This window comes from Hesperophylax consimilis, chromosome 20 (assembly GCF_061612785.1).
Source record: "Hesperophylax consimilis isolate HC1 chromosome 20, BYU_Hcon_1.0, whole genome shotgun sequence".
Taxonomy (NCBI): Eukaryota; Metazoa; Arthropoda; class Insecta; order Trichoptera; family Limnephilidae; genus Hesperophylax; species Hesperophylax consimilis.
The window spans coordinates 20438380-20452914 of NC_142855.1; the positions used below are offsets into that span (position 1 = coordinate 20438380).

Here is a 14535-nt window from a genome sequence, read left to right on the forward strand (position 1 = left end):
GTTAACCTGGGAGTTAAGAATTATTTGCAAAAATACAATCGTTTGAATGAGTATTAATAAGTATTATATTCCAAAGAAATAAAAAAAATATGTATACCCGTGAACCTTTACTATTTATAGGACCATAAAATGTAACCTAAGGGAGATTGTGTTTAAAACCCCATTCTAAAACTTTTGGATAGAGGATTGATCATGAGATTGGTTGATTGATTGGGTTGAGAGCTTATGACTAGTCTGTATTTTCTGGTGGTTTGGCAAGTTTGGTTCCACGGCGGATTGGGAAGCTGTCAGCACAGAAAATAGACCAAGTTGAAAGGAAGAGTTGTAAGGTGGCAAAAACCGACGCTATTTGGTGCCGCAAGGCGCCCGAGGCAATCGGTCTAGCCGACTTTCAAGTCGGCCCAAAAGATCTAACTGAGACTTGCGATTTGTTGCGAACATTAACAAATATTTGCGATTAGCCTGATTCTCTGGCGGCTTAACAAGATCGGTTCCACGGCGGATTGGGACACTGTTAGCACAGAGAATAGGCAAAATCAAAAGGAAGACCTGAATGGTGACAAACCGACGCTAACTGGAGCCGTAAGGCGCTAGGTGCAATCGGTCACTGCCGACATTCAGATCGACCCAAATTATAATCATACTGCAGTTTATTTCAGAAATCCCCCCTACCCCTCCCACGTACGGCAAAATACTCAAAATATCGAATAATGACCGGTCACGCTAAGAGAGCCTTCTTGGACGCCTCAATCAAGGAACGCAGGAGCAAATGCACCAAGATCCTTTCGGCGATATTCCCGGAGGGAGCCACAGGCTATAGGATAAACATATTGACAAACAGGCCAGAATTTACATTCGCAACGTCGGGGGCCACTAGCGCCGGATCACGTTCTCCGTCGAGGCCCGGCACCAGCGCCGGATCTCAAGCGTCAAGACCAACGTCACCAATGGAGGTACAATGGACCAGGGCTACGGCCTCCAAGCGCCCTCATTCCCCTCCGAAGCCCGTATTTCGGCTGGTGCACCCGAACAAGTACGAAACGCTACACGAGGTAAGCGAGCCGAGCCATGCGCCGCCAGCCCAAAAGAGACGCCCGACGCCACCAGGACCAGTGGCGTCCACCAGCCGTGAGCAAACGACAACGAGCACACTCAAAAAGAGTACTCGAGTGCCTCCAATTATCATGACAATTGGATCCATGACACATGGACAAATTACCAACGAAGTTCAGAAGCATATAGGAAATGCCAACTTTAACTTCCGCTACAACAAAGGTGGCAAAATTAGCGTTGTGGTGAGCTCCGTAGAAGCCCACAAACAACTGTCAACAGCTCTACGAGGCGAGGAAAGGCCTTTCCACATCTTTACCACCGAAGCTGACAAAGTCAAGAAGACCGTCATCAGGGGACTTCCGGATATGACTTCAGATGAAATTATGGAAGACCTGGAGGCCCAAGGCTTCCCTGCAAGGACAGTCGTCAGGATGACCACCCCGGGATTGGAATACCCGCTATACCTGGCCCACTTTGGCCAGGAAACAAATATGGGCCACCTGAGAGCCGCAGTGGTCTACCTGTGCCATTGCAGGATCTCAATGCGTAAATACCGGAGCAACCACCTCCAATACGGCACACAGTGCCACAGGTGCCAAAATTTCGGACATGGGTCCAGAAATTGCGCCCACGTAGCCCGCTGCGTAAAATGTGAAGGAGCTCACGCCACACCGGAGTGCCCCAAAACGAACAGAGAAGAGCCGGCCGTCTGCTGCAATTGCGGTGGAGCACATCCCGCTAACTACAGTGAATGCCCCAACAAGGTGGCATATGTAGCTGCTCTCCAACGCAGACAGGAGTACACCAACGCCCAGAGGCGCAAAGAGGCAGAGCCTCGTGTACATATACCCGCGGCCCGAGTAGACGGCCGGTCCTGGGCCGACGTAGCGGGCCGAAACAACCACCAGCAACAGGCTCCTGAACCTCAGGAACCACGAGGGGCCCCACCGCCCACACCGGAACAACGCCAAGCGCCTAACACACAACGCCAAGCGCCAAACACCGGAAACTCCTCTGATGACGAGGACATAATGTCATTACTCCGCAACCTCATCAGAGTACGCGGAAGACTGGCTTCCTGCTCATCCAAAGAAGAGAAGCTGATCATTCTCATGGAACTTCTCACCGACACCATCAATGGATAAAGATGGCCCAGTGGTAAAAATCCTAATGTGGAATGCTTGGAGCATCCGAGCCAAGATAGAAGAATTAACTGAGCTCACTACCAGCTTACAGACTGACATTGTTCTACTCTGCGAAACGTACCTCAAAGAAGATGACCGACTCAGAGTGCCAGGATTCGACATACACAGAAATGACAGATCCTCTACAACATCGACTCATAGAGGAGGCGGAACTGCTATACTCACTCGCCAGGGTCTCCGGAAAACGAGGATACCCACGCCAGTACTAGAGAATATGGAAGCCACCGTAATCAGGATGAAGATAAATAACCAGATGCACACTATTGTCTCGGCGTACTGCCCTCCAAACAAAAAAAAACATCACGAGAGGTGATCTTAACAAACTACTGGCACTAGGTACGAGAGTACTCATAGCAGGTGATCTAAACTCCAAACATAGGTACTGGAATAATTTCAGAGCCAATAAGAACGGCAATATCCTATATAAACACATGGAAAATCACGAATATAGATTACTCGCACCGGACAGGCCGACACGTTATGATAAAAAAAGCAAATATCCTGCAACTCTCGACATTGCACTGGCAAAAAATATTACAAACACTTCTCCCCTGATTACACAGGATAAACTAACTTATGACCACCTACCTGTGAGCTTCTCGATAGGCGGAAATCACGTGAGAATAACAAGGACTCAACTCGATTACAAAAGCGCCGATTGGAAGGGGTTCAAGAAATTTATTAATGAAAAAATTTATCTAACATCCGAGACACTATCAACTACGGAGGGCATAGAAAAAGCCGTGTCAATCCTCACAAAATGTATTCAAGAAGCTCGAGATAAATTCATCAAGAATAAGAAAATTAAACCCTTCCAAGTAGAGCTCACACCTCACATAAAATTCTTGATCACAGAAAAAAATAGACTACGCAGGATTTACCACAGTACCCGAGAGGCATGCTTTAAAGTAGCAGTAAATTCTCTCGGAAGGGAAATACAGGAAGAAATTGCAACGTTGAAAAATACTCTGTGGTCAAAGAAAGTCGAATCTCTCAGTACTGAGGACAACTCAATATGCCGAATGTCCAAGGCCCTGCGACATCAAGATAACAGCATCCCGCCCCTGAAGTGGCCAAACTCTTTGGTCCTGGCACTCTCAGATGAGGAAAAGGCAAATTTATTGACAGACGGATTCGAAAAAGCATTTTCGACAACAGACGGGATGGAAGACCCGGAAACAAACATCCTGGTGGCAGAAACGGTAGAAGAACTGAACCAAAAAACGCAGACCGATACGGAGGATATAAAACTTTGCACCCCGAGAGAAGTGGCCCTTATCATAAAGTGCCTCAAACCAAATAAGGCCCCAGGCGAAGATCAAATAAATAATATCCTGCTAAAACACCTACCGCAGAGAGCAATAATTTATATTGTAAAAATATTCAACGCCTGCCTTCTACTCGGCCACTTCCCGACATCATGGAAAAATGCGTCAGTCCTACCGTTTCACAAGCCAAACAAAGATCGATCGAATCCGTCAAATTATCGACCTATCAGCTTATTACCAACACTGAGCAAAGTCCTTGAGCAAATCGTCCTAAACAGGTACTTACCTCACCACGAGCAAAATAAGACCCTTCCTGACGAAAAATTCGGTTTTCGAAAAAAGCATTCTACAACCCACCAACTTACGCGAGTTGCAGAACAAATTATTAGAGGATTTAATAATAAACGCTTCACCGTAATGGCGCTATTGGACCTCGAAAAAGCCTTTGACACGGTGTGGATAGAAGGCCTCATATACAAAATTTACATTACCAACACGCCAACTTACATCATAAGGATTGCGCAATCGTACTTAGAAAACTGAACCTTCACGGTCAAAGTGGGCGATGCTACATCAACAAGACGAAAAATACCTAAAGGAGTCCCGCAAGGAAGTTTACTCGGACCGCACTTTTTCAATCTGTATACCTACGATATACCTCCGCTAAATGAGAAATGCAACAAAGCAATTTATGCGGACGATGTGGGAGTCTACGCTACCTCAAGAAAGCCTGAAATGGCAGTGAAATACGTACAGCGAGGCCTCGACACGCTCACCGAATACTACAAAAAATGGCGGCTGAAACTAAACGAGACTAAAACTGAAGCGATAACATTCACGCGAAAACGCAAAAATAACATCCCGCAAGCCAAAATTCTCATGGGCGGAAAGCAACTAGATTGGAAATCCGAAGTCAAGTACATGGGACTCACAATGGACTCAAAACTAAATTGGAAAGCTCACATCGCCATAGCGACGGTGACAATGCAAAAAGCAATAGGATCGATAAGCCCAATATTCAACAGAAAGAGCTCGCTAGCTAAAAGGAAGAAAATTCATCTGTACCTCAGCCTAATTCACCCGGCGCCTACGTATGTTTTACCGGTTTGGAGTAACATTGCATACACCACATTCAACAAACTTCAAGTTACTCAAAACAAATGCATAAAAATTGCCTACAACACACCACGATACATAAACCTCAAAAGAATACACGAACGAGAAGATATACCTACATTACAGGAGCACGCATACCAACTCACATCACGATTCTACAACACTCTGAACCCGGATAATCCGTTAATTAAAGCGCTGGGTAATTATAACTCGCCAGCGGATCTCGCATTCAACTGCAAACATAGGATGCCCAAACACCTAATCATGAAGTTCCATGAGAATGACGACAGCGCCAGTGAAGAAGCTGCCACCGGCCGGCGGAACTGATGTGGATGCACCGCCCCCGCCCGATGGAGCTAAAGCAGATTGTTTAATTTTGGATCAAGGTAGAAATATAAACCCACTTATTTCGCCAGAAATGTTTATTGCAGAAGAGACATAAAAATGATAAATCAACCTATTTATAACCTTTAACAGGGAAGAATCTATGGCGACATCTATGAAAAACTATCCTAACATAAACATCAACTTATTTACTAACTTTTAACAGTCTGTTGGAAAGGTAAGTATCTACATATAACGACATCTATGCAAAGCTACACTAAACTCTATTTTCTAACACAGATGCACCGCCCTTACGTCAAACTCCAGGAAGTCAACCTTGGACTTTGATTAATCGTAATCGTAAACGGCGTCCCATCACCGTACGAGGTAGTCAAAAGGACCAGGAGGAAGTGAAATACTTCCATCTTTACCCCTTGCATCCAGACACTACAGTAGATGACTTAACATCGCACCTCAAAATAATAAGTAAATCTGTCAGTATCTCCTCATTTAAGATAACAAAAATCAAAACGAGGGGAGAATATGCATCATTTAAAATTGGTGTACCCGGGTCAGCGGTGGCAGAATTACTGCAGTCTAAGCATTGGCCTTAGCATTCATTCTTAAAAGAATGGGTCAATAAGGTAATTACACCACGGCTACTGTGGTACTCGGTACCAACCTACGGGCCGCGAGGTGCGGGGAGCACTTCGGCGGTAGTCTGTATTGCCATTCGGTATTCTGTAGTCTCACAGTTAACAAGCAATAAACGATCTCTGTAAATAGTAACTAGCCTTACGTTTCATTATCAATCCTGAACCCAAGTCCCTTTTAAGGTGAACCTACAGGATACTACAGTGGCGACGAGGAAACTTGGTCACTAATTATTATAAAACAGTGGCGAAGTTAAAAGAATTTACGCGGCAAACGTGTTGTTATAATTCAAGAAATTCGAAGAGTATTCACGTATTGGCGGTGCTCTTTTTAATGTTACGGACGGGGAGTCTCGCAACATTAATAGAACAGGATCGTAGAATCTTTGTAAAATAAGATTGGAAATAATTCAGCGGGGAGCTGAATTGCGAAACCGGAATCAATAAAAATAGTTCCAGATAACCACGCGGGAGCGGAGTTATCGTGAAGAGGATAAATATTCGGCGGGGAGCTGAATTCATCTTCAAACCATAAGAACCGGGGGCTGAACAACAGCAGCACAGCGGGGAGCTGTATTTGGAGCAAGGAGCAACTGAGAGCGGATCCTTGGGAACTATCGGTCGAGAGCTATTCTTGGAGTACAGCCGAGGTTAAGAAGGAAGATCTGCAACAGGAGGGAGTAGATGACCAGAACCAGAGGTTAAGAAGGAAGATCTGCAACAGGAGGGAGTAGATGACCAGAACCAGAGGTTAAGAAGGAAGATCTGCAACAGGAGGGAGTAGATGACCAGAACCAGAGCTTCAACATCATTAACCTTAAGTTAAGTCCATAGTTTAAGTTTTGTGTTGATAATTTTTTTTTAATAATATTGTTGTAATTTTGTTGTAAAAACATGGCTCAAATCAAACCATTAGAGACCTTCAGTCATAAGTCAGATTGTTTCGGGGTTTTCAAAGCAAGATTGGAGAATTACTTCATATTATATGATGAGAAAATTTCTGCCGAAAAGAAACGAGCTATATTCTTGAACGCTTTGGAGGAGGAAACTTTTAAATTATTGATTGAGTTGGTTACTCCTAAAAAAATAAATGATGTCACAGTAGAAATTTTGTGTGAATTTTTGGGTAATTATTGTGAAAATGTTACTTCGTTGTTTGAAGAAAGATCAAAATTTTATAATGTAGTTAATGAATCAGGAGAAAGTGTAAAAGAATTTGCGGCACGGTTAAAAAGTTTATCCATTAATTGTAAATTCGGTACTAGATTTGAAGATAATTTAAAAGATTTATTCATTTGTAAAGTGAGGAACCCTAGAATTAGAGAACGGTTATTCATTGAGGGCGAAAAAAATTCGTTTGAGAAATTAATTTCAATCGCAGCGTGTTTAGAGGCTTCAGAAGCAAATTTTAAAGATGAAAAAGTGTGTTATCAAGTAGCTAGTTCACGTTCACGAACAAAAAGTCCGAAAAATAATCCATCAGTATCGAAACATCGAAGTGTTTATTTAAATTCGAGGCATAGTAGAAGTTCATCGCGCGATAGTAATAATTTTAAACCGAAATTGAAGCATCTAGATTCGGAACAGAAAAAGTGTTTTAATTGTAATAAATTCGGGCACTTTAAATCAGAGTGCAAGGTTGTGAATAATAAATTTTCGAAGTGCTTTAAATGCGGTCAAAAAGGTCACATTGCTAAATTTTGTAGAAATATTTCTTGCATTAAAAAAAAGATTTTTGTCTCAAGTATTAATAAGAGGATTGAACCGTATATAATTAAATTGAAAATAAATGATATTTCATTCGAAGCAATGATAGATTCAGGAGCGGGAATTAGTGCCATACCCGAACGTATCTATAAATTATATTTTAAACATGTTAAATTAATGCAATTTAATTTACACTTAGCGAGTTACGATAACAAGCCGCTAAAAGCGAGCGGTAAAATAAATTTATTGGTTTCATGTAATAATAATCAACAAAATTTTGAATTTGTGGTTATTGAAAATGGATCGGATTTAATTTTAGGTAGGGATTTTATGGAATTATTTGGGATTAGCATTAGTTTTTTGAATAATTGCACGGTAGTAAATAATTTTGGTGCTAATGAAGAAAGCAATTTAGATGTCGATAAGTTGAAAACACAATTTGGAGACGTATTAACGAATAAATTAGGGAAATTTAATAAATATAGCGTTGAGCTGGAATTAATAGAGGGATTTCAGTCAAAAATGTGCAATGCAAGGCAAATACCTTTAGCTATTAAAGATAAAGTCGAACATGAAATTAATAGACTTGTTTCAGAGGGAATATTACAATCAGTAGAAACGAGTAGATATGCATCTCCCATTGTTCCAATAATTAAGAAAGATGGATCAGTTAGGATCTGTGGAGATTATAAATTAACAGTTAATCCAGGTTTGGTTGTAAATAAATTTCCAGTACCCGTAATTACGGATTTATTGACACAAATCAGTGGAGCGGTAATGTTTTCTAAATTAGATTTAAAAATGGCATATTCACAATTACAGTTAAGTGAAGGTAGTAGAGATATAACTACCATAGCTACGCATATAGGTTTATATAGATATACTCGACTGGTGTATGGTTTGAATGCAGCACCAGGTATATTTATGCGGGTTATGTTTAATTCATTGCAAGGTTTAAACGGAACAATTATATTTTACGATGATATTTTGATTACGGGCAAATCAGTTGCGGAACATAATAAAAATTTATTAGCAGTTTTGAATAGATTGAAACTTTGTGGTCTCACGGTAAATGAAGAAAAGTGTGAATTTTTCAAAACAAGTATTGAATACTTGGGGTACTTTATTTCGAAGGAAGGTTTTAGACCATTAGAAAGTAAAGTTAAAGCAATAATGGAGTCTAGTAGCCCATGTAATATTAATCAGTTAAGAAGTTTCTTAGGTTTAGTTAACTATTATAGAAATTTTATTCCGAATATATCTAGTTTGTTAGGACCTCTATATAAATTATTAAAAAAAGATTCGGAGTGGATTTGGTCAAAGGACTGTGAAAATGCAGTTTTAGAACTTAAAAGAGAAATTTCTTCTGATTGCGTGTTAGTACATTTTGATCCACGTTTACCAGTAAAATTAGTAACGGATGCATCCTTAGAGGGATTGGGTGCGACAATTTTACATACTTATTCAAATGGTAGTAGTAGACCTATAGCGTTTGCATCAAGGAAATTGACAGACACAGAGAGTAAATATAGTATTTTAGATTTAGAAGCAACAGCGATAGTGTTTGCATTAAAAAAATTCTTTGTATATTTATACGGTAGGAAATTCAAATTAGAATGCGACAATCAAGCGTTAGTACGAATTTTGTCAGAAAAGAAGGGCATTCCTGTATTGAGTGCTAATAGATTGCAACGTTACAGTTTAATTTTGGCGGGGTTTAACTATGAAATTGAATATGTAGCATCAGAAAAAAATTGTTCAGATTTTTTATCAAGATTACCAATAGAAGAGACAAATAAATCGGAGGATTTATATATTGAGAAGCTAAGTTCCATTAATTTTCAGGATATTGAAAAAGAGTTGTTATTTTATGTTAGTGATAACTCTCAGGTTCCATTAAATGTTGATAATTTAAAGGAAACCACTATTAAAGATGACGTATTATCATTGGTAAAACAATATTTAAGGCAGGGTTGGCCAAGGAAAATTCCAAAAGATAGTGAGTTATGGGCTTTTTGGAAAATTAGAGATGAGTTGTCTTTAGTAGAAGATTGTATTTTTTGGGGACATAAAGCCATCATTCCAAATTCTATGAGAGGGGATTTGTTAAATATGTTACATCGTTCACATTTAGGTATAGCTAAAACTAAAGGGTTATCAAGAGGGTATTTCTGGTGGCCAAAAATGGGAAAAGATTTAGAAAATTTAGTTAGATCATGTAAAGAGTGTCTGGAAAATCAGGCGAATCCACCAAAAACTCCTTTACAACATTGGCCGATTGAGGAAAAGCCGTGGACAAGAATTCATATTGATTTTTTTGGTCCGATGGCTAATACAAATTTTTTAATTATAGTAGATGCAAGTACCAAGTGGATAGAATGCATTAATTTAAAACAAGCTAATACGGATAATACTTTAAGGGAATTAAAGAGGATGTTTGCTCAATTTGGTACTGTAGAAACTATTGTATCGGATAACGGGTCTGTTTTCTGTTCAGAAGAATTTAAGCGTTTTTGTAAAGATAGAAAAATCCAGCACATCACTTCTCCTGTGAATCATCCGCAGAGTAATGGGTTAGCTGAAAACGGAGTTAAAACGTGTAAAAATTTTTTAAAAAAGATTTTACATAATGGGGGGTTACCGAGAGACGTCGATGATAGGTTAACAAAATTCCTAATTGATTATAGGAATACCCCAAATATCACGACTGGTGTAGAACCAGCGGTGGCTATGTTAGGACGACGATTAAGGTCCGTGTTTGATTTCATTTCTCCAGTGATTGCGGAAAGGAGGGGGGAGAGGTGTATGTCGGATAAAGTAAAGAGTAAAATATTAGTTAGTAGAGAAAATCAGAAAAAGAGTTATAAATCTAAGAAAAGAAATATGAATATATTTGTGGTGGGGAAAAAGGTGATGACTAAGGATTTTAGAGGAAAAAAAGGTTGGGTGGTAGGTATCATTAAAAAAAGAATTGGATTTAATACCTACTTAATTTTCATAAAAGACACAGGGCAAATCTGGAAAAGACATGAGGATCAACTGACACCAATGAGTGTAAGGTGGAATCCTAAAGAGCGTGAAAAAGTGTATAGTGACGATCTAGGCTCTGATATGAGAGTATCAGACCTAGACCTTTCCCATTATTTTCGGAAAGGGGCTAATGGGTCTTCTCCTCTGTTTCAGGAACCACCGTGGCAGTCTCCTTGGACTGGAAGGCTGCGGCATAGAAAAAACTAATGTGTAACAACCTTTATTATAATTTTGCTATATATGATAACTCTATAAATATGTTGTAAACAGGCTCAGGTAAGATGTAAACCTGGTAGGAGTTCTCCTCTTAAGTGGGGGAGAATGTGGTACTCGGTACCTACCTACGGGCCGCGAGGTGCGGGGAGCACTTCGGCGGTAGTCTGTATTGCCATTCGGTATTCTGTAGTCTCACAGTTAACAAGCAATAAACGATCTCTGTAAATAGTAACTAGCCTTACGTTTCATTATCAATCCTGAACCCAAGTCCCTTTTAAGGTGAATCTACAGGATACTACAGCTACCAAATATTAAACATAGTTGACAGTACAATAGTTTTCATTTCTTTTACCAAAACGTTAGGGGACTAAAAACTAAATGTTCTCTATTTTATTCTAACGTTTTGGTAAACAATTACGATGTAATAGGGCTCACTGAGACTTGGCTGAACTCCAGTGTGTGCAACCAGGAGTTATTCGATGACAGCTTTCAAGTGTACAGAAAGGACAGAGATAGTGGTAGTGGCCACAGACAAGGCGGAGGCTGCCTTTTGGCTGTCAAAACTAAGTTTAAGGCCGAACACATGCCTGATCTGGAAGCTGACATCGAAGACTTGTGGATAAAAATTACAATCGATTTGTTTGTTACTTTTATATGTGTAATATATTTTCCACCAGTATCAACTCTGGAAACATATCAACTATTCTTCGATAAGTTTCACGAAAACGTGGATCTTCTCGGAGGAAGGAATATTATTGTTTTGGGAGATTTCAACATCCATTCAGCGCGTAGCGGCAAGGATGTTGAAAATGACCTCAATTTTTTATGCGAAGTGTTTGGGCTCACCCAGAATAATGGTATTCCCAATTCTGAGTTGAGGATGTTGGATCTAGTTTTGTGTAACATTGAATTAAATGTCATACATAGCGATTCTCCCCTCGTATATGAGGACAAATATCACCCCGCATTAGAGTTCCGGTATTCTTGTAAAAAGCCTCCGAAGACTACCAAATTACCTAAAACTACAGACGGCACTTTGCGGGGATGGATTTTTGGTAGGGGTGATTTTGTCAAACTTTATCAGATGATGAGCCAATTGGATTGGCATGAACTTTCTAAATTCGATACCGTTAATGAGGCGCTACACCATTTTTATTAATGTATATATAATGTATTTGACGCTTGCTTCCCTAGGAAACCTCCCAACAGAGGTGGACGTAGGTATCCGAAGTGGTTCACTAGAGATACCATCAGGAGCATTGAGATAAAACATGCTCACCATAAAAAATGGAAAGCTACTGGTGACCAAAATGAGTATGAAATGTTCAGTAACCTCAGAGCAGTTGTTAGAAGAAATGTTCATATAGCATTCCGAACGTATGTCGACTCAATAGAGAGTGATATCAAGCATGATCCCAAGGCATTTTGGGACTACGTAAAATCACTGCGCAAAGATGGTGGTATAACAGACATCATGATGCATGGTGATCGGGAAGTTAGAGGAGCGGATGTAGCCAATGCATTTGCAACTCATTTCCAATCAGTGTACAGTAATGAGCCTCCATTACTAAATCCCATTTCTGCTTCCAAGATGAATGTGAAGGGAGCCCAAAACATTGATATAAGTCATATTGACGAATCAGATGTTAAATCTTCAATTAATAACATGAAACATACACATTCACTTGGGCCAGACTTTCTTCCAGTATTTTTTTTAAAAGGATGTGTTGAATTTTTAAAAATGCCACTAAGTTTTATATTCAACCTATCTTTAGATACTGGTGTATTTCCTGATTCCTGGAAAGTCTCAAAAATTTGTCCCATTTTCAAAAGTGGATCAAAGACATCTGTCGAAAATTTCAGGCCAGTGGCAATACTTTCCGCCCCGGCTAAGTTATTCGAATCGATAATTCATAAACATGTGCTGTTTCAAGTAGAGCCTTTCTTAATATCGGAACAGCATGGGTTTAGAAAAGGTCGATCAACAGATACTAACCTACTGGTACTCACAGATTATGTTTCCAAATCTTTAGATAAGGGCTACCAAGTAGATTGCTCATATAATGATTTCTCGAAGGCATTTGATACCGTAAACCATGACATATTATTGAATAAATTGTCAACTATAGGTTTTTCTTTACGGTTTCTCATATTCTTTGCAAGCTATTTTACTGGAAGAAAGCAGTTTGTATCTCATGGAATATTCATGTCAAAATTATTCCTTGTACTCTCAGGCGTTCCACAGGGCTCTAATTTAGGACCGCTCCTCTTTCTAATTTTTATTAACGATATTACAGAAAATATTCTGCATTCCAGGTCACTTCTTTTTGCTGATGACCTAAAACTATTCTTGGAAATTAAAACTTTAGAAGACTGCATTCGACTCCAATCGGACATTAATAGAATTGTTGACTGGAGTAAACGGAATCGGATCGAATTCAATGTTTCTAAATGTTTCATTCTTTCTTTCACAAGGGCACGTCATACTTGGTTTTACCGGTATACCATGAATGCCCGAAGTTTAAAACGTGTCTCCACTATGAAAGATCTTGGCATCATGTTAGGCTGTAGTAGGCTGACATTTCATACTCATATCGAAATGACGTGTAGTGCTTCACTGAAAATGCTGGGCTTCGTCCTACGCACTGCGATGAATTTTAGAGACACCCGGGTTCTCCAAGTGCTATACATTGCGTTGGTTAGGAGTAGGCTTGAGAGTGGGTCGGTGGTTTGGAGCCCACATCAGGTGAAGTATTCCCTCATGTTGGAGAGAGTGCAGAAGAAATTTCTGAGATTCCTCTACCTGAGGGAGTATGGCTACTACCCGTGGCTCTATCCTACTGACTTTCTCTTGGGCATGCTCGGTATGAACCATCTACGGGTCAGAAGAGATGTGCATATTGTATCACACTTCTTCAAACTGATTCGTGGATGGTTAGTAAATCCGACTATCATGGAGAGTATTAGTCTCTATGTTCCTGATGGTTATCTCCGTCACCGACAGCATAGACTGTTTTATCTCCCGGCCTACAGGACTAACTTGCCAATGGTCATGCCGGTGGGGAGAGCAGTCTTGCTGTTGAACAGAATTAATTCGGATATCGACATATTTAGCATCGGTGAAGCTGCCTTTAAAAGGCAAGCTCTATTGATGCTGGTATAGTTTATACACCACTTATTATGTAATACCATTTTACAAATGTACTTAAAAACGAAATAAAATGTAATTTTGTAATGTTTTTAAAGGAATAAACTAATTGAATTGAATTGAAAGAATTAGAAGAAGAAGACGATAATTACTAGCGCAAAGTATCCTTTTTAATATAAAAAAATGTTTTTATCCTACACGTTTTTCCCCCCAAATGCTTTTTTCTCACCGCAGGTAGATGTACAGACCACCGAAGCGAAATGGACGCAGCCAAATTATGAAAAAATGAAATATTTACATTCAGTAATTCACAAAGGTAAAACAGCGTAAAAAGTTCAGAACTTATTGTTTTTCTTTTTCTTGTCACTTGTATGAGGTTTTTTATCCAGTTAAGAATTTTTCCTCATAAAACTCATTAATGTAATATAAAATCAGTCAAGTAAATACAACCATCAGATGGTAATAGTAATAAGGCCAAATGAGCCGCAGTACTAGTCAGCTAGAAACATGAAGGGTATTGTTATAAGCCCTAGCTAGTTAGAGGATTACGAAAGAATCCATAAAATCAAAAAAAAAATCTAAAACTTTTGATTATTTTCTCTTAAATTTAAATAATCAAACTTTATTTTTTTTTATTGAAATGCCATTCCCTTCATCTCTTGTAATACGGGTACTGCAGATTGCATATTATTTATTGTAATGCCATGCCTACACCTCTTGTAATATGGGTATTGCAGATTGCATATTGAATATATAACATACTGATCTGAATCTTCAATAAAAAATTCTCATAATTTGCATATTGCGTTTACTTT

At 39.5% G+C, this 14535-nt stretch overlaps 1 protein-coding gene across 3 annotated transcripts in view; it reads right to left on the reverse strand.

Annotated features, from left to right (window-relative positions):
* The window catches only part of LOC149414301 (modular serine protease-like), a 64118-nt gene that overhangs the window by 28032 nt on the left and 21551 nt on the right, over window positions 1-14535 (reverse strand). The gene's annotated exons all lie outside the window — the stretch shown is intronic.